This window comes from Panthera onca, chromosome C1, assembly GCF_046562875.1.
Source record: "Panthera onca isolate mPanOnc1 chromosome C1, mPanOnc1 haplotype 2, whole genome shotgun sequence".
In the NCBI taxonomy this organism is placed as follows: domain Eukaryota; kingdom Metazoa; phylum Chordata; class Mammalia; order Carnivora; family Felidae; genus Panthera; species Panthera onca.
Window position 1 is genome coordinate 208,246,617 of NC_138346.1, and position 22,706 is coordinate 208,269,322.

A 22,706-nucleotide genomic window follows, 5' to 3' on the forward strand; every position below is an offset into this window, starting at 1 on the left:
GACCCTATTCTAATGGGCGTCCGGCAATGAGGACGAAATGGAGAAGGGCCAACATTTTGGACGGGCTGGAGCCCAGGGGTGCATGGAGGGGGCGTAGAGGGAATAATGTGGGGAGAAGCTGAGGTTCAGTGGAGGGCCTTAAAAGCCGTAGCCTTGATTTCTCTCTGTCTGCGTTGGGAAAGCAGAGAAGCGTTTGGAGTAGATTTGCAATCAGCCCTCCCTCCCTGCCTTCCTTCCCTCCTTCCTTCCCGAAATTTCGCGTGCCAGCCCCGGGGTCACCAGACACAGTCCGTCTTCGTGAGGCTCACGCCTAATCGGGGAGGCAGACGCTAATCAAATAATCCCTCGAAGAAATGTGAACTTTGTGAAATTGCAAGTCTGATTAGCAATAAGAGAAGGGGGTCAGGGAACGCCTCTGGCAGATGCGGCCACGGGGCCAGATCCGGAGGAGGAACATAAGACCCAGAGCAAAGGGAGGCTGGGAAAAGGACACCGGGTAGCAGGCACAGCATGGGCAAAGGCCCTGTGGCCAGGTGGTCATGGGAACACCCGGGGCTGGGGGGCGGGGCGCATCACAGGAGATGGGGCCGCAGGAGGCAGAGGCTTCGGGCTCTTGGAGGCCACTTTTGGGTTTTGCTTTTATCTGGAGAGTACGGGGAAATCTCAGAGGGTTTAAGCGGGACAAAGACGTGACCAGACGCGTGTCTGTGAAGATCATTCATCCAGTGAGGGGAACAGAGTGGAGGAAGCCGGACCGGAAGCTTGGAACCACTCAAAAGCAGAGCTGAGACCGGGACTGGGGGGGGCAGGGAGTTTATCTGGGAGCGGCCCCTCCCCCCTCCCGCCCCCTCGGAACAGGAGTGACCAACCAGGGGGACAGGACAGCCATTGCTGGGGTGCTGCTGTAGGCCACAGGGGCTCCATCTTCCTGAGAAGGGAACCCAAGGCATTCCAGAACTGCCCATCCGCCCCTCGGGGGTGCTGGGCACGAACCCAGACACCCCAGGGTGAGAGGTGCCCGGGACCGACGGGAAAGACACTTCTGGAGCACACATCAGGGTGCAGTGATTCGAACCCCGCAGGCGCCCGCCCTCCACTCCGAAAAGTGAAATCAGAGGAGAGGAAAGGTGGGGGTTGGGGGGGGGGGCGGGTGGTGGCTGCGGGGGGTCGTGGAGGAAGGTGACGGATCTCAAAATGCCCAGGAGGGGAGTCAACGGGTCGCGGTGATGCAGCTGGGTAAGGGTGCTGCCCGGATCGCGGGGTGGGGAGCACCGCGTAGGGACGCCGGGAGGGCGGGGGGCGGCCGGGAGGTCACGCTGGAGGTGCCTTTGCGACATCCCGGAGAAGGTGTTGAGAAGGAGGCTGACTAGAGGGACGGGGGGCTCCGGGGAGAGGTCCCGGCCGGAGCCATCCATGCGTGAGTCATCGGAGACCCGGCGAAGCCACCGGGAAGCGTGAGATCACCTGGAGAGAGGACGGGGCGGGAGGAGCCTCCGGGCCGCGTCCACCTCCTTCCCCTCCCCCCCCCCCCAGCCTCTCACCGCCACCCGCAGCCTTTCCCTCCCCGCCTCCCCCGCCCCCCGGCGGCCCCTTCCTCCCCCGCCCGCCTCCCAGGAGGGAGGGACATTCCAGCACTTGTGATTCTAATTGAGTTTAATTGTCTCCTCCAAGTTGCGCTAAAACCCTTTCAAAGTCCCCTGAAATTAGGGAACATCGATAACGCCGCTCCTTGGGGTTTTAATCTGTGTCCTCCCCGAGAACGGTGATTAATTTTTTACAAGCTAATCATATCTCTTAGGCAGGCTGTCAGCAGAGGACCCGTCATCTCTCATCAATAATGAAGCGATCCCAGCTCCCGCGCTTCCCGCAGCCTCCTGCATAATTCACCAGGAGGGCTTCCAACAAAGAAGGGGAAGGGCGGGGTCCCCTTAATCGGTGGCCTTCATAATTAGGCCCGGGTGCGGGGAGGGCTGGGTGGGGCGGAGGGGGGCGGGCAGGGGGTATAAAAACTGATCCAGGGGCCCACAGCTGGCTGCCCCTTTCACCGTGCTCTCTCTGCCTCCGGATCCCCCTTTCTGCCCAGCTGGCCCCCGCCTGGGGCCACCTCATCCATACTCTCAAGGCCCCTGCCCTCCCCACCCCTCCTTTCTTCCTGGCCGGGACTTCACTACACACCCAGGCTTCGTCCTTTGGCCTCACAGCCAAGGTCCCGTTTGACAGATGAGTACGCTGAGGCCCAAAGAGAAGCAACTTGCTTAATGAAGGTCACAGAGCAAATCAGGGGCAGTGAGAGCCAGACCTACAGTTCGGGGGGTCTCCCAGATCGGTGCTCCCTCTGTCCCCCTAAACCTTGGGCCAAAGGAGTAGACGGGCCACCCCCCATCCCTTCCCCAATACCGACCGTGTCTATCCTCGGATGCTTAAGAGGAATCTGCCTTTTCCTTCCCCACCCACCCCGGCTCAGGCCTCTCCCCGGGGGACGTGCCGCTCCGCGTGCCCTGGCCTCTGTCACTCGTGTGGTCCATCTCCGAGGACAAAGGTCAGAAGCAGACAGCGGCTGGAGACTGAGGTGGCAGGAAGCGAAGAGATCGCGGAGTTAGAAACAGAAATCACTTGCCCTTTCTCGTCTTTGGCGCCGTTGAACAGGACTGCGCACGCTGGCCTGTTGGAGAGATTCCAGAAACCAGGGGGAGCCTGAAACTCCCCCCATGGGAACCGGATTTCTTGCCTCTAGGCCCTGAGCAAATGCCCCGCGAGGACCAGTAGCTAACGTGTTTTCCAGAGAAGAGAAGCGTCGTCCCGGACCCCCACTCAGGAGGCGGGCTCTCTCGTGTCATGTGTCTGTCCTGGGAAAGACCCCTTCCTGTTGCTCCCGCGACTGAGCAGATCCCAAGGGCCCCTCCGTCCCCTACGAGCGCACCCCGAATCTGGGCCTCGGGCCTGACCTCGTGCCAAAGCAGTGGCCAGGCCTGCTCCTTGGGGACCCAAGTCGACATGTCCAAGAGTTTGTCCATCACTCCCCCGGCTCCCCACCCCCCTGTCCCCTTGTCGCCTTTCCGGGTCACCACCAGGGTGACCAGTTGTCTGGGGCTGCTCAAGACGAGAGAGCGTCTAGGGACGCCGGACTTGGTTTTCAAATCGGGAAAGTCCAGAGCAAACCAGGGTGACTTGGCCACCCGAGCGTCCCCTTTCTTCCAGGCGCTGGCTGGAAACGTCAGCGTCAGAGAGAAGCAGACAGGGCTGGACAGCGTGTTCCCTGTGCTGGCCGCTCGCTCCGCCTCTCCTGGCTTCCGAGCCACAGTTGACTCATCTGAAACATGAGTAAGAGTAATAAAAACCAAACTAGATTGCTCGGAGGAAGGAGCGAGAGGGTGTATGACTCAGCACAGCACCTGGCACGCAGCAAGTGCTCTGTGAACGGTCACTCCCGTGACAGTGGTCCCTGACACCCCCCTCATCACGTCCTCTGTTGCCAGATCCTGCCACACTCACCAGAGTTTCCACTGCCTGCAAAATACAACCCCCGTTGTCCTAGTTTGGCATTCAAGGCCTTTACAGCCTGGACAGCGAACTTTGTTCCCCGCCCCCTCCGCCTCCTCCCCCTCCAACGCTTCTCCTGTAACTGCCACCAGCAGGGACCTCAAAGGGCAACTGCCTGTTCCCTGTCTGTGTCTCACACTCTCCAGCTGTTTCCTCTCCTGACTCCCTCCCTGCCCACCCCTCAAGGCCCAGGACTAGGGCTGCCTCTTCCAAGAAGCCGTCCTAGATTTAATCACCAGGGGGTGACATCTGAGTCCCCTTGAATCCACTCCTACCCACCCCCCCCAACCCCGCAACCCCCCAGCCACTGTGTAGTTTCCACCTCTCGGGGCACTGGCACTTTCTTTTTTAATGTTTATTTATTTTTGATAAAGAGAGAGAGACACGGAGGGTGAGCAGGGGAGGGGCAGAGGGAGAGGGAGACACAGAATCTGAAGCAGGTTCCAGGCTCTGAGCTGTTGGCACAGAGCCCGACGCGAGGCTGAGGCTGGAACCGTGAGATCATGACCTGAGCTGAAGTTGGACGCTTCACCGCTTAACCGGCTGAGTCACCAGGCGCCCCCAGGCAGTTTCTGAATGTAACTAAGCGTAACTACCTACTATCGCTGATATCTGTGAAGTTCTTTCTGTGCGTCACTCCCAGTTCTTTGACTTACGTTAACTCCATTAGTCCCCGGATCCAGAGACCCTATGAGGTGGGTGAGATTATTATACCCAGTTTAGATGCAGAGGCAGAAGCCCAGAGAGGGCAAGTCAGGGGCCGAAGGTCACACAGGAGCTGAGTGGGAGAGCCAGGAGAAGTCCTTCGGGGTGTGGATCTGGGGTCCGGCAAACTGGAGTTCCGTTCCCACCTCTAGGACCTTCCCCAGGAACGACCTTTGAGGGCTGTTCGCCACCCCCCCCCCCCCCCCCGCCGAGGCTCAGTTTCCCCTTTAGAAATAAGGATCCTCAGGGGCACCTGGGTGGCTCAGTCGGTCGAGTGTCCGGCTCAGGTCGTGATCTCGCGGTCCGTGAGTTCGAGCCCCGCGTCGGGCTCTGTGCCGACAGCTCGGAGCCTGGAGCCCGCTTCGGATTCTGTGTCTCCCTCTCCCTCTGCCCCTCCCCTGCTCATGCTCTGTCTCTCTCTGTCTCAAAAATAAACATTAAAAAATAAAATTAAAAAAAAAAAAAAAGAGAGAAGGATCTTCAGACCTACTTCACAGCGCGTTGGATGGAACAGGTTTATCCTCTGCCCGGCACAAAGTAGGTGCTCACGAAAACGGTCCCTCCGGCTGTTAGCTTGGCTTGAGTGGTGGCTTCTCACTGGCTTTCCATTCAATGACTGTTTCCTGGGGCCCAAGCCAACTCAACTCAATGGCTGTTTCTAGGCCCTGGGCTGGGGAGACCAACAGGAGTCTGGCCTTCCTAAACCTGGGGATCGTGTCCTGGTTCCAGGTTTTCCAGAGGGGTGTGCGCGCGCGCGCGTGTGTGACCTTGACAAGGTCACGCTGCCTCCTCGGGCCGGAGGCTAACATCTGCACACCCACTGTGGCCAGAAGGGGCAGTGAGGACGGAGGAGTGCGGCCCGCGGTGGGCCCTGTCCCCTTCGGATTAAATGCCCCCCACCCCCACCCCGGGGGGCCCAGCCTAGTGGGAGCTACCAGACGTGATGGCTTTAATGCCGTTCAGACCTTTGGTTCCGGGCGAGGACCCTGCATTTGCATTTAAATGGAGGTTTGCAAGTCTGTAAATCTCCATTTCCCTACCGCCGAGGCCTAATGGTTGTTTAATCATGTTTAGATGAACCCCCGGAGCACTGGGGATTGGTGCCTCTTAAATCCTTAAGCGCTGAGACAGATCAAATGAGGGGCATTCGGGGGAGCCGGTTCTTCTTCACCGCCAGTGGGGGGCGGAGTGGGGGGCGGGGGGATGGTGGTGGTTCTCTCCTCTGGCCTGGGTAGACCCTGACCCCGCCCCTTCCAGGAAGGCCTCCGGGATTGCACAGAAGGAGCCGTCGCCCCCAATTCCCACAGCCTTCCCTCTACCTTGCAAAGAGGAGAACCCATGGCTGAGATGTGGCTTCAGAGGGACCTGGAATGGAAGCCGGACCAGGCCCCCGGGGGGGGGGGGGGATCTGTGGCTGTGGGCAGGGCGCTCACCCGTTCTGGGCACCCCCGTTCCTATCTGGAACCTGAGGGGGGGGGGCGTACCTCCAAATCGTGTATGTAAAGCACCTGGCACACAGTAGGGGCTTTTCACACAGTGGTCAGTGTAACTGCAAATTGCCCTTCACCTTGAGAAGGGTTGGCCTTTGGGGGACTGCTCGACGTCTTGGCCACGGGCACCAGCCGCAATGACTTGTCCCGCTTGTCCCGGATTTCGAGTGGCACCTTGTGTCCCTGCTGAGGGCCTGCGTTCTCTGTGATCAGAACAGCGCCTGACGCTTCTGAGGCCCCGGACGACGTATGAAGCCCGTACCTTTGACACGACACAGCCACACGCACCATCTAGCGACGGCCTGCCAGAACCCCCGCTCTACATGGGCCACTATCCCTTCTTCGGGGATGAAGACGGGGGCTCAGAGAGGGAGAGCCACTTTCCCGAGGTCACACAGCTGGGGAGACGAACTCAAGCCGGATGGGTCTACCCTGCCTCCAGGGCTGCGTCCTGGGTCCTGTGCCTCCTTGCCCGGAGCTCCTCTTTGAAGGAGCTTTCGCCTCCAAAATTCATTTCTTTCTCCCGTGACTTGTGACTTCCTCGTGCTCTTTTTGTACCTATGTCTGCAGCTCCTGCCTGGAACATTCGGGGAGGGGGGGTGCAGTGAGGGAAGGCTCGGCAGGTGGGCTCCAGGGCTCCCACCCCCTGTCCAAGCAGACAGTTCTGCTTCCGTCTGACCTACATTTGGGGATTTGGCATCAGTGTCTTTTTCCCGCCCTTCCCTTCCCTTCCTTCCTCTCTCCATACCTTCTTTTCCTTCCTTTCATTCCTTCCTTCCTCCCTCCCTCCCTCCCTCCTCTCTCCTTCCTTCCTTCCTCCCTCCTCTCTCCCTCCCTCCCTCCTTCTTTCCTTCTTCCCTCCCTCCTTCCTCCCTCCCTCCTTCCTTCCTTCCCTCCTTCCCTTCTCCTCTCTCCCTCCCTCCTTCCCTTCCTTCCTTCCTTCCTTCCTCCCTCCTCTCTCCCTCCCTCCCTCCTTCTTTCCTTCCTTCCTCCCTCCCTCCCTCCTTCCTCCCTCCCTCCTTCCTTCCTTCCCTTCTCCTCTCTCCTTCCTTCCTTCCTTCCTTCCTTCCTTCCTTCCTCCCTCCCTCCTTCTTTCCTTCTTCCCTCCCTCCTTCCTCCCTCCCTCCTTCCTTCCTTCCCTTCTCCTCTCTCCCTCCCTCCTTCCCTTCCTTCCTTCCTTCCTTCCTCCCTCCTCTCTCCCTCCCTCCCTCCTTCTTTCCTTCCTTCCTCCCTCCCTCCCTCCTTCTTCCCTCCCTCCTTCCTTCCTTCCCTTCTCCTCTCTCCTTCCTTCCTTCCTTCCTTCCTTCCTTCCTTCCTCCCTCCCTCCCTCCTCTCTCCCTTCCTCCCTCCTTTCCTGTCTCCATACCCTCCTTCCTTCCTCCCTCCCTTCCTCCCTTCTTTTTTTTTTTTTTACAATAGTTCTAGATTCACAGCAAAGTTGAGGAGACGGTACCCGGGTTGCCTCGATGCTCCCTGTCCCAACACAGGCACAGGCTTGTCCACCGGAGAGGCACGTTTGTCATGATTACTGAACGTGCACGGACACATCATTGCGAAGTGCACCGTTTAGTTCACTCGTGTTGTCCACTCTGTGGGTTTTTTTTAAAACGTTTATTCATTTTTGAGAGACAGAGCATGAGCGGGGAAGGGGCAGAGAGAGAGGCAGACACAGAATCCGAAGCAGGCTCCAGGCTCCGAGCTGTCAGCACGGAACCCAACAAGGGACTTGAGCTCACAAACTATTGAGATCATGACCTGAGCCGAAGTCGGACGCTTAACAGGCTGAGCCACCCAGGCGCCCCTCTCCTCTTCAGGGCACTAATCCCATCACGATAGACCTACTCTCAAGACCTCAACTAACAGCTAAGTATCTCCCAGGGCCCCGTCTCCTAATACCGCCACACTGGGAGTAGGGCTTCAACCTGCGAATGTGGGGGGGGGGGGGGGGGGCAGAAACACAGCCTGGAACAGGTCGTTTTCCCCGCTGCAGATGAGAGAGCCGCTGGGTGTCCACAAGGCACCTGTCGCAGCTTTTTAAGTCTGGGAAGCAGGAAGCAGACGCTCAAGGTTGAAATCATCCAAGACCCGCCTGGGCCAGGGGCCGGTCCGCGCCAGCCCTCTGCAATTCACCAACACCTCACCTTGTAGGAACCCTCGGGGAACCCACTGCAACCCTAGGAGATTGTTTTTTTAAAAAGGAAACATTTTTTCTCTTATTAGAAAAACCACGCTTCTTTAGTGAGCAAACATTAATAAATCTAGATTAGCAGAAAGGAAGTCAACATCACCGGTGACCCCACCATCCGTAACGACTGACGTACCTACGGTGGTGTTCAGACTTTGTGTGTTTTGTAAGCAAACATACCTTTTTCTTTTTCCTTTTTGTCTTTCGACAAAAATGAGATCTGGCTGCAACAGGGCTTGGTGACCCAACTTTTTTTTTTAACGTTTATTATTGAGAGACAGGGTGTGAACAGGAGAGGGGCAGAGAGAAAGGGAGACACAGAACCGGAAGCAGACCCCAGGCTCTGAGCCGTCAGCACAGAGCCCGACGCGGGGCTCGAACTCACGAACCACGAGATCATGACCTGAGCCCGAGTGGGATGCTTAACCGACTGAGCCCCCCAGGCGCCCCTCCACTCTGTGAGTTTTGACAAATGTAAAACGACACCCACCCACACCCGCTGCTACAGTCTCATCCAGAAGTTTCCCTGCCCTAAACATCATCATCCTGACCCCCCAACCCCTGCCAACCACTGATCTCTCTACTGTCTCCATAGTTTGCCTTCTCCGGAAAGTCATACGGTTAGAATTGTACAACTTCTCCGACTGGCTTCTTTCACACAGTAATATGCATTTAAGTTTCCTTCCTGACCTTTCGGGGCTTGAGAGCTCATTTCTCTTTCGCGCTGAATAATATTCTGGGGTCTGGATGAACCACAGCTTGTTTATCCATTTATCCACTGACAGGCTTCTTGGCTGCTTCAGATTTTGGCAATTACGAGTAAAGCTGCCATAAACATCCGTGGGCAGATGTGTGTGTGGATCTGTGTGTGTGGGAGAGAGAGAGAGAGAGAGAGAGAGAGAGAAAATCTCAAGCAGGTTCCATGCTCAGAGTGGAGCCCGACGTGGGGCTCGATCCCACGACCCTGGGATCATGACCTGAGCCAAAACTAAGATTTGGATGCCCACCGATTGAACCACCCAAGGGCCCCTTGTGTGGCTTTTCTCTAAATCCAAGTTTGGGGGACTCTGTGGTTCCCCATGTCCCCTCTGCGCAGGAATCGTGTGGTCAGGACCTCCAGGTGGGGTGGGTTCCTGGCAGCGGGGGCCTGACCCCCCTCTCTCCCACCCTCGGCAGCCCCCTGTGCTCGGCCACCGATTGGAAGTGTTTGCCGAGCTAGATCGACTTGGTTCCACTATTTCAGAAACGACACAGCCCCCCGGGAAGGGCGGAACCCACTCAGAGGAGCTGGCGCCTGGAGAAGTTTTCCTGAATAAGAAGGAAATACCCCTGTGTCCCCTCTTCCCCAAGTAAGGCCGCGCCTCACCTCAGACCAGAGCTAAGGGGCGGCAGGACCCCGGGGTCCTGCCGACTGAGGTTGGAATCCTGGCTCCTCCCCCGCCCCCAATTGAGAGATCACGGGCAAGTTTCCGCTTCTCCTCCACGCCTTGGTTTCCGCATCTGCAAAATGGGAAGAATGATAGTATGAAGATTCGGTGAGATGCCACCCGCAGGGCGCTTAGCACAGAGCCCAGCCAGCCCTTGTCCCCCCCAAGCACTCAGTGGCGCTTGTCAGCAGTACGATTTAAAACAATTTTTTTTTTAACGTTTATTTATTTTTGGGACAGAGAGAGACAGAGCATGAACGGGGGAGGGGCAGAGAGAGAGGGAGACACAGAATCGGCAGCAGGCTCCAGGCTCTGAGCCATCAGCCCAGAGCCCGACGCGGGGCTCGAACTCACGGACCGCGAGATCGTGACCTGAGCTGAAGTCGGCTGCTCAACCGACTGAGCCACCCAGGCGCCCCTAAAACAATTTTTTTAATGTTTGTTTTTGAGAGAGAGAGACAGAGCACAAGTGGGGGAGGGCAGAGAGAGAAGGAGACACAGAATCTGAAGCAGGCTCCAGGCTCCGAGCTATCAGCACAGAGCCCGACGCGGGGCTCGAACTCACGGACCGCGAGATCGTGACCTGAGCTGAAGTCGGACGCTCAACTGACTGAACCACCCAGGCGCCGCCCCCCCCCCCCAAAATTTTTTTAATGTTTATTTTTTGAGAGAGAGAGACAGACAGAGCATGAGTGGGGGAGGGGCAGAGAGAGAGGGACGCCTCAACTCGAATGTGGCCCCTTCTGTTTGGCCTGCCTTAACCTCCGCAGGCAGAATTAGGTGCCGCCTGCGTTCCCGCCCTTCTCTGTTCGCCTTTTCTAGCCCTTATCACCAGTGTCTTACGTACAGGTCACGGGCTTCTCAAGGGCAGGGACCCTCTCTCATTCCTAGCCTGGCATGGAGGCCTGGGGGCCTGGCACAGACTAAGCGCCCAACAAACGAGTCGTTGCTTGGCCGTGTGCAGCAGTATTCAGGGACGTTGTCTAGCTTAGCGGTTAAAGGCACAGTCATCAGACCTGGGTTTGAATCCCAGTCTTACCCTTTATTACTTATACGAGCATCATTAGTCCTTTAACTCTCCGCCCGGTTCCCTCATCCGGGAGGTAAGGGGCAGGACTCTGCCGGCTACACAGGGTTGCCATAATCCATTGTGCTTGAAGCAGGTGACAGGGCAAGAGCTCAGTAAAAATGGGGGTTCGTTGAATCAACAGGCCCTTGGTCTCGGAGTGGAAGGGCAAACACTTCCCCCTCCGTGTCTTCAGCGAATTTTATAAACCTTCCATTTTCTCATCTGAAACACCAAGATGGTGGTGTTACCGTGGGGTCCTTGCGCCGATCAGATAGTGAATTCACGCAGAGCACTCGGGCCGCTGCCCGGCCCACGGCAAGCCTCCGCTAGGACTCTGCCCTCCAAGAGGCTCTGCCCTTGCCTCTGCCTTCTCCTGCGGAGGGGGGCGCCCCGTGGCTCCCCTCCGCCACCTGCCTCCTCCCCCTCCCCGGGTCAGAACCCACTGCCCCCCCCCCCCAGCTCCGTGCTCCCAGCCTTGGGTTGTGCTCTTCGTGGTGGCCCTGACTGCTGGCTGGGGGTCTGTTTTATTTCTGTGCCTGCCCCTCCCCCTCGCCCCTCTGAAAAAGCAGTTAAACTTGTGTTTCCCAGAGAAGGCGGCTGTAATCTGTTGTTTGCCCATCTTACCCTGTGGAGCTGCCCTGCTTTGCTTAGGCTGGGCCCGGAGATTTGCATAATCAGTAGAAATGGAACTGGGAAAAGGGGGGGAGGGGGTGTGGGTGTCAAGCCGGCAAATTGGGAGCACAGCTCTGGGGGGGCCCCTGATGGACCTGGGAGGGTCGCTGGGTGGGCAGGAGATCCCTTTGCAGGGTCTTGTCTTCCTGTCCCTACTGGGCAGGACGGGTCTCCTCCATCTCTGACCCGGCTTGGTCCGTCCCCAAGGGCCAGGCCAAGGCTCAGAGGGGCTGCAGCTGTCTGCTGATCACCCCCCTCTCTGCATACGGCTTTCAGTGGCTCCCCAGTACCGCGGTACCATGTTCCCACCTCATTCTGTCCTCCCCCCGCCCCGAGTCCTTCCAAGAGGCCAGCACAGCAGAATGGAACGCACGCTTGGGATCCCAACTCCTGGGTGTGCCACGGTCCCCTTTACGTTTCCCCAAAGCTGACCTGGAGACAGGGACTTGGGTGCGGGTAGTTTGTCTGGGAGGGGGTTTCAGGAGGCTCAGCGAGGCAGTGCGGAGGGGAGCCCGGGAAGAGAGAAAAGTCTACCAAAGACGCGTCAAGCAGTGGGTCATAGCTGAGGGCAGCTGGGCTCAAACTCTCTGGAGACCCCCTGAGAGCCGCACAGAACGTGCCTTAGAATTGTCCCGCTCCAGGTCGAGGAAGCTGGCCTGCTTGTCCACGGGGGTAGGCAGCTCATCGACGCCACCCCGCACGACTCTTGCCTCCCTGTGTTCAGCCTGGCAGAGGCCTCATCCACGCCGACGCTTCGGCCGGTTCCCATCCGGCAAGGGCACTGTGTTCCCGTCACCTCGAACAGCTCCAAGGAGTCCCATAAACACCTGCTGGAAGAAGGAAGGAAGGAAGGGTCGGCGGAGTTGAAATCGAGTAGAGATCAGCCAGGTGAAGAGGGGGAGATCTCCAGGCAGGAAGAAGGACACCTGCCGGGGCCGGTGCGGCCGGAGTCGAGGTGGAGAGCGGGGTAGGTGAGACCTCAGAGACCAGGCGGGACCTCGGAAACCCCAGGTGCCTCCCTGGAGGGGGGCTTTATCACATTCGCTATTTTTCGGGCCTTGATCAAAGCAGGAGGAGCTTGACGAAGGTTTGCTCGGGAGCTGCCGCCCCTCCTTGTCCCTGCCTGCCCTTCGTCCCGATTCGTCTTCAATAGCTTCTCGCCGGGAAGCCTTTACCAATGCCCACCCCAGGCGCCGGCCACTCTGGGTCCCCAGGGACGTTATTCCCTGTGATTGTGCATCACACAATATGGTCCGCTTGTGATAGTGCTGGGCTCACGTCAGCTACACAGCTGGTGTTTCCTTCCTTTGTTCGCTCTGTTCCTCTCCTTTCCTGCCCTCCTTCCCCCCCCTTCCTTCCAGCCCCCTTCCTTCCTTCCCTCCCTTTCCTTCCTTCCTTCCTTCCTTCCTTCCTTCCCCCTTTCCTTCCTCCCTCCTTCCCACCCCCTTCCTCCCTTCCTCTTTCCCTCCCTTCCTTCCTTCCCCCCTCCCTCCCTTCCTTCCCTTCCTCCCTCCTTCTCTCCTTTCCTTCTTTCCTCTGCATTCACTGAATCTGGCACCCAGCTCCCTGTCAATATCACCCTCCCACCCCCAGCAAAGAGGTGGCGTGGGAAACGGGAGAGAAAACAGTATTTGGGGCCAGAGGATTACGAGTCTGGACCCAGCTCAGCTGCTTTACCAGCTGTGACTTCCTGTCAGCCTGAGCCTCAGTTTCCCCCCCGTAGGACGGTATGTGCATCTTACAGGACCAGCATAAGGAGAGGGCACAGCGTATGTAGCACCCGGTAGATGTCCAGCAGGATAAGTCTGCTTTAGTCCTAGCGAGAGGATGGGGAGGAGGCAGCCTTTCACCTCTCCTTGGAACTCACGCAGCCTGGTGTCCCCGGGTGATGGAGGTGCCCCTTCTCACATGAGGAGCTGGGCTGAATCGGCTGTCCTCCTGGCCTGGCTTGCGTCCCACTTTCCCTCTTTCGTTTGTGAAGCCAGTTAGGAGAAGACAGTCCTTTGTTTTGCTTTTTTTTTTTTTTATTTTTAAATTAAATTGAAAAAGTTCTACGGGAATCTTTGAAATGTTCAGATCGGTGGCTTTTTAAAATAAAAGGAAAGATAAAGGACGCTGTCCCAGTCCCTGGGTCACACAGGAATTGCATGGCCACACAAACATTGTTTGAAACGACAACCGTTGCCGCCATCCAGGGACCCACTTTGTTGTAGAGAGAATCCTAGGGTTTGTTATAAGGGGTTTGCCCCCCGAGTCCTCTCTGGAGAGCACTTCCAAGGAGCTGTGCATTTCATATCCATTAGGGTTTCACTTGTCAGATCAGGGATGTTATAAAAGCGGTCTCCGATGCTTCGCGGAGAGTGTTGGGTGAGGACGATTGGATAAAGTTAAAAGTGTTCGACAAATGTGAAGGTATTATATTAGCGGTGGCTGGCATGCCCCGAGAAGGGAGGTGATTTTCCCAAGGTCACGGAGCAAGGGGGCCGAAGAGCCAGAGACAACAGGGGAGCCTCCTCTCCATCCTGAAATTCTGAACCCTGTGTCGTTTTACTCACATTGTATCCCTGGTGCCCCCACCCGTGAAGCTTGTTCATTCATTGACCAACGAACGGACGAATGCATGAACGGTGCTCCAACAGTCCCAAGAGCACGAGGGATCACTGTGACCCATCCCTCCAGGACCCTCCAGTGCCATAGGGAGCATCCCGGACTGGACTTCAGTGTCTCCTGCTTCCTCTGGCCTCCCGCCCCAAGGAGCAGCCCCTGCCCCCTTCCCAGGGCCCATCTGTGGAAGACTGGGATTTAATCCCGCTTCTTCGGCCCTCCCCGCATCTGTGCCCTTCGCTGTGGGACCTTGCAGCTTGTCCCGTTAAAAGGCAGGGGATACCGCCTCCCCTCTGGCCTTGAATGGGGCGATACGACTTGCTTGGTGGCTAAAACGAGGCAGAATGGACAGGGAGCCTTACTCTGAGTCTGGGTCTCCGGTTCTGATCGCCCCTTGGTCCTCTACCAAAGTCTCAAGAAACACATGGCTGAGCGAGCCCGCCGACCCCAGAAGGAGGATGACGGACAGGTGGGGGCAGAGCTGCTCCGCTCTGGCCACCACCACGCCCTGGAACCCAGCCCGTTGCACAGCTCCCAGCCCGGCCTGCAGACGAGGGGGCTGGATGGGTGCTCTTTGGTGTATATCACTGAGACTGGGTGCTTCTTTGTTACACAGCGTAAGCGAGGCCAGAGTTCACCGACACACCGCCCACATTCTCCAAGTCCTCCCCAGCCTGGGTCGGCATTTACCTCCTCTGGGAAGCCTTCCCTGACCTCCCCAACCGCTTACATTCATTAATGCGTTCGTTCACTCACTAAACGCCCGCCCTCTGTCAAGCCCAATGCTGGAAGCCGGGAGTAATGAGAAGATATAAGACAGAGCCCTGAGGATCTCCAGCCTGGAGGGGGAGACGCACGCCAGCAGATGTCATGGTCACGACCCCGATTATTAATGCTCTTAATATATTAGCTACCATTTGCTGACCATTTCCTGCACGGGGCGCTTTGTATCCATTACTTCCTGTAATCTTCAGAATAATTCCAGGAGACTGTTCTATAGTCACCAGTCGGGGCGGAGACCCGGCACCCGTAGTTCTGGTGGGTTCCCCGGGTGCACCTGCTGCTCCTTCTAATTGAAAAGCCTTCCTGCTCTCCCCATGTCGGCCCTGCGGGTACATCCTGTCCCCTTCCTCTGACCTCTCTCATGACTCCTTGTCATCGTCCCCCAGCTTGGCATGGACTTGCTCTCTGAATGTGCCCCACGAGCGTCTCCCCGCTCGGGGGCGGGGCTGGGGGAACTGTGCTCGTCCCAACCCGAAGGATGCGCACCTGGCTGGACCGGTCAGTTGCTCGAGGTAGTTATGGAGTTTGAAAAGGTCGGGGTGGCCCTCATGAGGTCTAGAGTCTGTTGAGGCATCATTATTGTCCTTAAAAAAAATATATACTGTAATTATAGAGCACATCCCACTCTGTCGCTTTCTCCATGACTTCATGTCTTTCTTGCAACAGAGTAGTTTCCCCATCTGTGAAACTTGCCACGGCCTCAGATGGAGCTGGTAAGCCAAAGACCAAGGGTCCTTATCCTCTCTAACCTCCCTCCTTGGCAGGGGCTTGGAGGTAGGGGCTGCGAAGCCGGGAACTTTTCTGGGAAGTGTGGGTGTCAGGTGCAATCAGCCCCCACCCAGCCCTGGCCGGAGCAGAGGGTAGAAGGGAGGGTGCCTAACCAGGCTCAGAGCCCTGAGTTCCAGCCCGGCCTTTGTCACGAAGCGGCCAGGGCACCTTGACAAGCCCCGCCCCGTTCCCTGCCTTGGTTCCGGAATCTGGGATAAAGCCCGCTAAGCGTCCGACTTCAGCTCAGGTCATGATCTCGTGGTTCATGAGTTCAAGCCCCGCGTGTTCCAGCTCAGAGCCTGGAGCCGGGATCGGATTCTGTGTCTCCCTCTCTCTGCCCCTCCCCCACTAGTGCTCGCGCGCGCGCGCGCGCGCGCTCTCTCTCTCTCTCTCTCTCTCGCTCTCAAAAATAAACATTAAAAAAAAATAAAGAAATAGGAGCTTCAGGCCCGGGCGCGGGGCTCTCATTCAGAAGGGGAACAAGGTGGAACGTGGTGATGTGGTGCCACGAGCACACCTCCACAACATTTTCTGGTCCATTCCCCTGCCCCCTGGTCCCCCGCAGGTGGCCGCGCGGAGGTTTTCAGAGGAGGCGGCTCCCCGGGCAACCCTTTCTTGGGTGAACTCTCCGCGCCAGGGAACGAGTCCATGGTGTTTCTCAAAACAAAGTGGGCCGGCCCCCCTCCCAGAACCACCCAGAACGGGTGCAAACCTGCAGATTCCTGAGCCTCCTCCAGACCCCCTGGATGGCAGTTCGTGGGGCAGGTGACCCAGACTGTGTGTCGCAATACCTCCTTGTGTCGGTGGGGGGCGGGGGGCAAGACCACCTCCAGCTGGTTGATTCATCAGGAGGACCCTCAGGTCGCCGCCACACTTGTGGTCGCGACCGACAGCGGAAGGACAGAGAGTAAAATCGGCAGAGGGAAAAGGCCCACGGGGAAGTCCGGAGAAAACCAAACGCCGGCTTCCAAGAGCCCTCGCCCTGGGGAGTCACTCACCACGTGCTTAATTCCTCCCGCAACGCGTTTTGGCTACACCCGTGGAAGCTCGTCGTAGACCCGGTGCCCAGGGTTTTGGCTGGGGTCTCGTCGTGCAAGCGCCTTCTTTCGGGCTCGCTCCAAAATTCCAGACTCCCAGAAGACAAGCAGGCAGGACACGTTGTTTGCCCAGGGCCAGGCTGGCAGGGACAGCAGTCTCAGCTGTCCTCAGCAGTCTCAGCTTCGCAAACACCTGTCTGCCCCACCCACTTCCTCCCGAGGGATTCTTAACACACATCCAAGTTTGAGAGTCACTGGTCTGGTGGATAAAGCTGGGTCAACAACTCTATTTCTGGTTACTGCGCGACTCATGATAAGCTGCTTGAGCATCCTGAACCTGACGTCCTGATTTGTACCAGAGAGGATATATTTCCTCCCCAGGAGCTTAAATCCAAATCCCAGGTAACCTCTTCCAGAAGTGAGCAGAAGGGAGAAGAGCCCTCCTTTAAGGGGTCTTGCCTTACCTAGGCTGCTGGAGCAGAACTTGACCCCGGAGGCATGGAGAGAAGGAAAAGAGCAGAAGCAGCGGCAGGAAGGGGGCGATTCTTCAGATATATGAGGATGTGGATCCCCAATCACCCCTCTAGTGCCCTCCCTGGGGGGAGACCCGGCACCCAGAGACCAGGCTCCCCTCTGCATGGCTTGGGCACTCAGGTGGGGGTGACAGGGCCACCGAACTGAGCAAGACCAGGTGCCGTCCTTGAGGATGGGTGGGGCCCTGGCCAGGGATCAGGATCTTGGGACACCAGGAGGGACCCCTGCTCAGGCATCGGTGGGACCTGAGACGTTAGACAAATCACGTCACCTTGTTGAAGCCCAGTTGCCTCTTTTTAAAAATGGGGCTCTGATGCCCAAAATCTAAGGGAAGATTGTGAAGATTAAAAACGACAACGACAGCTTTGTGAAAAAATGACAAAGCATGGTTTTGAAAGAGCTTTATAACCCCTGGAAATTATCTATGAGCAGATTTTCACCCTCCTGACCTCAGCCTTAAGCAGAGGAAAGAACCCTTTGTTGACGTTTAGGACTGGCTCTGTCACAAATTTTCCTGCTGACCCGGAAAGTCTGTCTGTCTCTCTCTCTCTCTGGACCTCAGTTTTCCTCATCTGCAAAATGGGAACAGTAATACCCTGCCATCACCTTATCAGCATTGTAAGTTCTTTCCTTTTTCTTTCTTTTTTTTTTTTTTAAAGTTCATTTATTTATTTTGAGAGACAGAGAGAGAGAGAGAAGTCGGGAGAGGCAGAGAGAGAGAGAGAGACAGGGAGACAGAGAGAAACCCAAGCAGTCTCCCCACTGTCAGTGCGGAGCCTGATGTGGGGCTTGAACTCACACACAGTGAGATCATGACCGGAGCAGAAACCAAGAGTCAGATGCCTAATCAACTGAGCCACCCAGGCTAACCGGTTCTTTCCTTTTTTCATCTTGTTCCAGAACTGCCAGAGACACATCTGTGTTCGAGGATGTGGACCAGCATCTCTTTGAGGAACATTCCAAAGGAGAGTGGAAAATAGTCTTGGAAGGGCCATTCTTGGACCCTTGTGGGGGCACATTAGCGTCATAAGGGCTCTGACAAGTCCTGCAGGAAGGACACTGTCTCAAGTTTTTATGCTCAGGGAACTCCTTTGGTCAGAACCCCCACGGGCACCCTACAGAACAGTCCATGGCATTCTCTTGGGGGTTGCTAGGCGAGGAGGACTCGAACAAGATGAATCCCAGTTACGTCCACCAGACACAGCCTTCCCAGGTCGGTGGCAGGCCATCCTCGCCCTTGGCCTCGGTCCCCCTTGGGAGGTGACCTTGAGGCCGGCCTCACGGTCTCAGCTCCAGCCTCTCCAGCAAGTTTTTTGTTCCCAGATGCCTGAAAGTCCCGGAAAGTGCTGCCTGAGCCAAAATTCAAAAGACATGATGAACCAGGTTCATTTTAGGGCCGTGGCAACAAGCAGGCATGCTCCCCAGTGGGTTGCTTGGATAAATGAGTTAATTTTGTCCAAGCTCCAAGCCTCTCGAGAACTTTGGTGCTGAGGGTGTATATATGTGTGTGGTGGTGGTGGGGGGGCACGGCATGGAATGTGCTCTGGGGTCTTCTGGGAGCCGACAAAGGGGGGCTGCATACTCAGCCCTGCAATGAGTGGCGGTAATAATGGTGCAGGGGTCAGTCCCAGCCAGGGAGCTTGACAGGTGGAAAAGCCTTGGAAAAGCCCACATCGGCAGCTTTGCCAGGGGGAGCTGGGAGAGGGGCTGACTGGAGGCCTTGGCGCCTCATCTTGAGGCTGAGCCAGGCGGTCCGGGGCAGCAGAGGTGGGGAGAGGTGTCCTTCCGAGGGACCTAAGCACGGGCAGGGACAAGAGCAGGGCTTCTGAGGCAGACAGCACTGGGTCTGAGCCTTGCCCGAGCCCCGAATGAGCTGTGTGTCATTGGGCAGGCCCTTGGCCTCTCTGAGCCTGTTTCTTCATCTGCAAACGGAGACAGCTCTCTCTCTGAGTCATGAGTGGGACGACTTGGGCAGAGCGCCTACGTATCCCTGGCACACAGCAGGTGCTCCGTGGACGCCGTTTCTCTCCTTGTCCTTTGGGTCGGCGCTGAGACCGGCAGAGGCTCGTTTTTTTCCTCTTTTAACTTTTAATTGAAGTATAACATGCACGCGGCAAAGTGCGTAAATCTCTTTTGTTTTTTAATTTAAGATTTATTTCAACTCTTCTGGGTCTGAAAATGTAAAACCTTAAAATAAGCCTCCAATGATTTCCTGGATGGCATTAAAAATTGCTTTGAAATAAGACTCACAAGGAGTTGCAGAAATAGGACCGGGTTCCCCTTTACCCAGCTTTTCCCGACGACAGCTTACAAAACCACGGGACACTGTGAAGCTAGGGAGTCGATGTTGGTACAATATTATCAACTAAAATAAAAAGTGCGTGGGTCATACGTGGACAGCTCAGTGGGCTTTCACGGCCCTGACACCAGCGTCCAGACTAAGAACATGAACATGACCAGCACCCCGGAAGTGCCGCTGTACCTCCTCCAGTCCCTGCCCCCTCCCGGAAGTGCACCCCTGTGCCTCCTCTAGTCCCCTACCCTCTCCCGGAAGTGCCCCCCACGCGTCCTCCAGTCCCTGCCCCCTCCCGGAAGTGCACCCCTGTGCCTCCTCCAGTCCCCTACCCTCTCCCGGAAGTGCCCCCACGCGTCCTCCAGTCCCTGCCCCCTCTCGGAAGTGCCCCTCACCTCCTCCAGTCCCTGCCCCCTCCCGGAAGTGCCCCTCCATGCGTCCTCCAGTCCCCTGCCCCCTCCTCCAGGGTAACCTCGGTGGGTCCTCCCTTCCTATAGCGTAGATTCACTTTGCAGGCCTTTGAACTTTCTGTGCCCGTGTTCCCGTGTACAACTCCTGCTCACCTTCCCGTCCAGGGGCTCCGCTCCCTGTGTGGCGGGTGCTTGGAGCTGCCTCGTTCCCGCTGCTGTGCAGGCAGAGTTTTAGAAAGGGGTGGGGCGCCTGGGTGGCTCGGTTGGTTAAGCGTGGGACTCGATTTCAGCTCAAGTCGTGACCTCACGGTCCGTGAGTTCTAGCCCTGTGTCGGGCTCTGCGTGGATGGTGAGGGGCCTGCTTGGGATTCTCTCTCTCCCTTTCTCTCTCTCTGCCCCTCCCCTACTCTCTCTCTCTCTCTCCGTCTGTCTCTCAAAATGGATAAATAAACTTTAGAAAAGAAAAGGGGACAACCCTGCGTGACTGTGGGACAGAGCCCTGCCCCCCGTCCTTAGCAAGGTCCTTTGCCGCCCCGGTCCAGAGAAGCTGGCCAGATGGCCTCTCCTCCAACGGGTGGCGGTGTGGGCTGAACTGTGTTCCCGGTTCCCCAAATTCGCGTTCAAGTCCTAACCCCCAGTGCCTCAGAAGGTGACTGTATTTGGAGACAGTCTTTAAAGAGACAATTAAGTTAAAATGAGCTCATTAGGAGGGACCCTGAGGCAGTGTGACTGGTGTCCTTATAAGAAGAGACTAGGGCACAGACACCCCCGGAGACACTCAGGGAGAAGGTGGCCGCCTACTAGCCAAGGAGAGAGGCCTGCACCCCCCCGCGGGCACCCCCAACTTCCCGCCTCCAGACGGTGAGGACCTGAGTGTCTGTGACGCTGTGTCGTGACAGCCCCGAGCACACTGGCCGGGCGTCCACTCTCCGGCCATCTTCTCAAACCCCTGGGCTGGTGCTCACAGATGACAGGGGCACAGGGCCTCCCCGCCGTCCCCAGGCCTTGCGTCTATAGGCCCAGTGGAAGGGGAAGCAGCGATTGTATCTAAAGTCTCAGCTCAGCACAGGGGCCAGAGAGTGTCACCCGGTCTGTTCCCTCGACCCCACAGGACGTCAGGGCCACCCTGCTTCGGCCTCTGGAGGGTCCCCCGGGGCTGGTCCCTCGTTCTCTCACTGTGGCTCGCCCTGCCCACCACGCTCCTTCCTCCAGCTTCTCCTGACCCCACCAGGCTCCTGTCCTGTGCCCTGACCCTCGGGTCATCTCACTGTCTCGAGCAAAGGCAGCCCTAGGACGCCGGGGGAAATGCACGCCTCTGGCTTTCTGTGCGGCTCCCTGGGCTTCCCCTTCCTCTTGTGGGATTAGGGCTGGGGCAGGGAGGCTGCCCCGCTGTTGGAGGAAGATGTGGAGGGCCTCCGGGGACCCAGGCGTGACCCACACGAGGTGGCAGGAGGAGGGTGCTGGGTGCAGAGGGGTCTGGCCCTCCCCTACTCACCCCCTGACCTGCAGGCTGGCAGGAGGTGGAGGGGAGCCTGCAGGCTGGCAGGAGGTGGAGGGGAGCCTCAACGCCGCGGAGGGTTGAAGCCGGAGGCCTCGGAGAGGAGGTGACTGAGGCGGACGGTGGGTCCCAGGTCCCTACCGCGTTTGTGCGTGTGTGTTGTGGGATGCGGCGTGGGCGGGAAGGAAAGCGTGTGATGAAGATGTTCGTTAGAAGTAAGGCTGGTGGTGATTGACGGCGGGGCTTTGTCCCCTCTCCTACACGTGCTCAGGACAGCTTGCTTTTCGTCTCTTTCACAGACAGGCATCCCACGGTACATCGGTCAGCTGTGGCCGTGTGACAAACCACCCGGAACCTCGGTGGCACCGAACAAGAAGCATTGGTTTCTTACTCACGGCCCATCGGGCTTCAGCAAGATCGAGGCTGGACCTTGGCCTCCCCCTGAGGGCCGGGCCCCGGTCTGCCCATGCGTCCCTCTCGCTCTCTTTGGACGCGGCTACCCAAGGCGTGTTGTCCCAGTGATGGCAGACGGGCCAGTGGGAAAGCCTCATGGGCAGGCACATTCGAAGGTGCTCATGGCGTGGTCACCAGCATCCCTCTGGCCAAAGCAAGTCACATGGCCATGTTGGACACCGACAGGTCGCAGAAAGGGAAGTGCGCATCACCTTGGAGGAGACGGGCAGGGAGAGAATGTTTTTTGCCCAATAATCTCATCTGTACATTCTATAAACTTTAAAAATATTTTTAAAAGTTTGTTTATTTTAAGAGAGAGAGAGAGAGAGTGCGAGTGGGGAAGGGGCAGAGAGAGAGAGAGGGAGAGAGAGAGAATCCCAAGCAGGCGCTGCACCATCAGCACAGAGCCCGACACGGGGCTCGAACTCGCGAACCGCGAGATCGTGACCTGAGCCGAAGTCGGACGCTTAACCGACTGAGCCACCCAGGCGCCCCTGACAGTGGAACTTTTCTAAGCGTTTTTTAAGTTTTACTTTTAATGTTATTTATTTTTTGAGAGAGAGACAGAGCGCAAGCGGGGGGGGGGGGCGAGAAAGGGGGAGACACAGAATCCGAAGCAGGCTCCAGGCTCTGAGCACTCAGCACAGAGCCCCACGCGGGGCTCGAACCCAGGAACCGTGAGATCATGACCTGAGCCAAAGTCGGACGCTCAACCGACTGAGCCACCCGGGCGCCCCGAGAACTTTTGGTCTCGTGAGGATGAAGTTTGCACAAGAAAGTAAAGCCCTTAGTCGAATTGTAGGAGCCCAGTAGGCTTTTGGTAGGTATGAGGGTACAGCAGTCACACGCCCCCACACTGGGACCCACCATGTCCTTCCAGGTAAGTCCTGTGATGCTAGCATTCAGCCACCGAGCTAACTGGCTCCGGGGACTGCCCGAACCACTTCCTGTCCTCTTATCCCAGAGCACGGACCCAGGGCGCCTTGACTGTGGCCGCCACAAAGATGCCTTTCCATGGGTTCTCGCCACCTGTTCAGGGACAGAGCCTTGAATGTCACCTCCACTTTCAAATCTGCCCCCTTCTGTGGGCACGGACCATCTGGTCCCGGCTTAGGATCAGAAAAGCTGCCCGGAGGCTGCCTGGCACGCACCTGGGCGCCATGGGCAACGTGGCCCGCATGCCGAAGCGGGCAGCAAAGCCCCGGGCCCAGCCTGGCGCGGCTCGAACGTGCTGGCGC

At 57.5% G+C, this 22,706-nt stretch overlaps 1 long non-coding RNA gene across 1 annotated transcript; it reads left to right on the forward strand.

The window, feature by feature from the left end:
• The first annotated feature begins 17,791 nt into the window (after window positions 1-17,791).
• Window positions 17,792-21,765, forward strand: LOC132673163 (uncharacterized). Its single transcript, XR_009607892.3, has 2 exons — window positions 17,792-18,027; window positions 21,315-21,765. It is a non-coding gene; the product is annotated as an uncharacterized LOC132673163 (long non-coding RNA).
• Window positions 21,766-22,706: the final 941 nt, after the last annotated feature.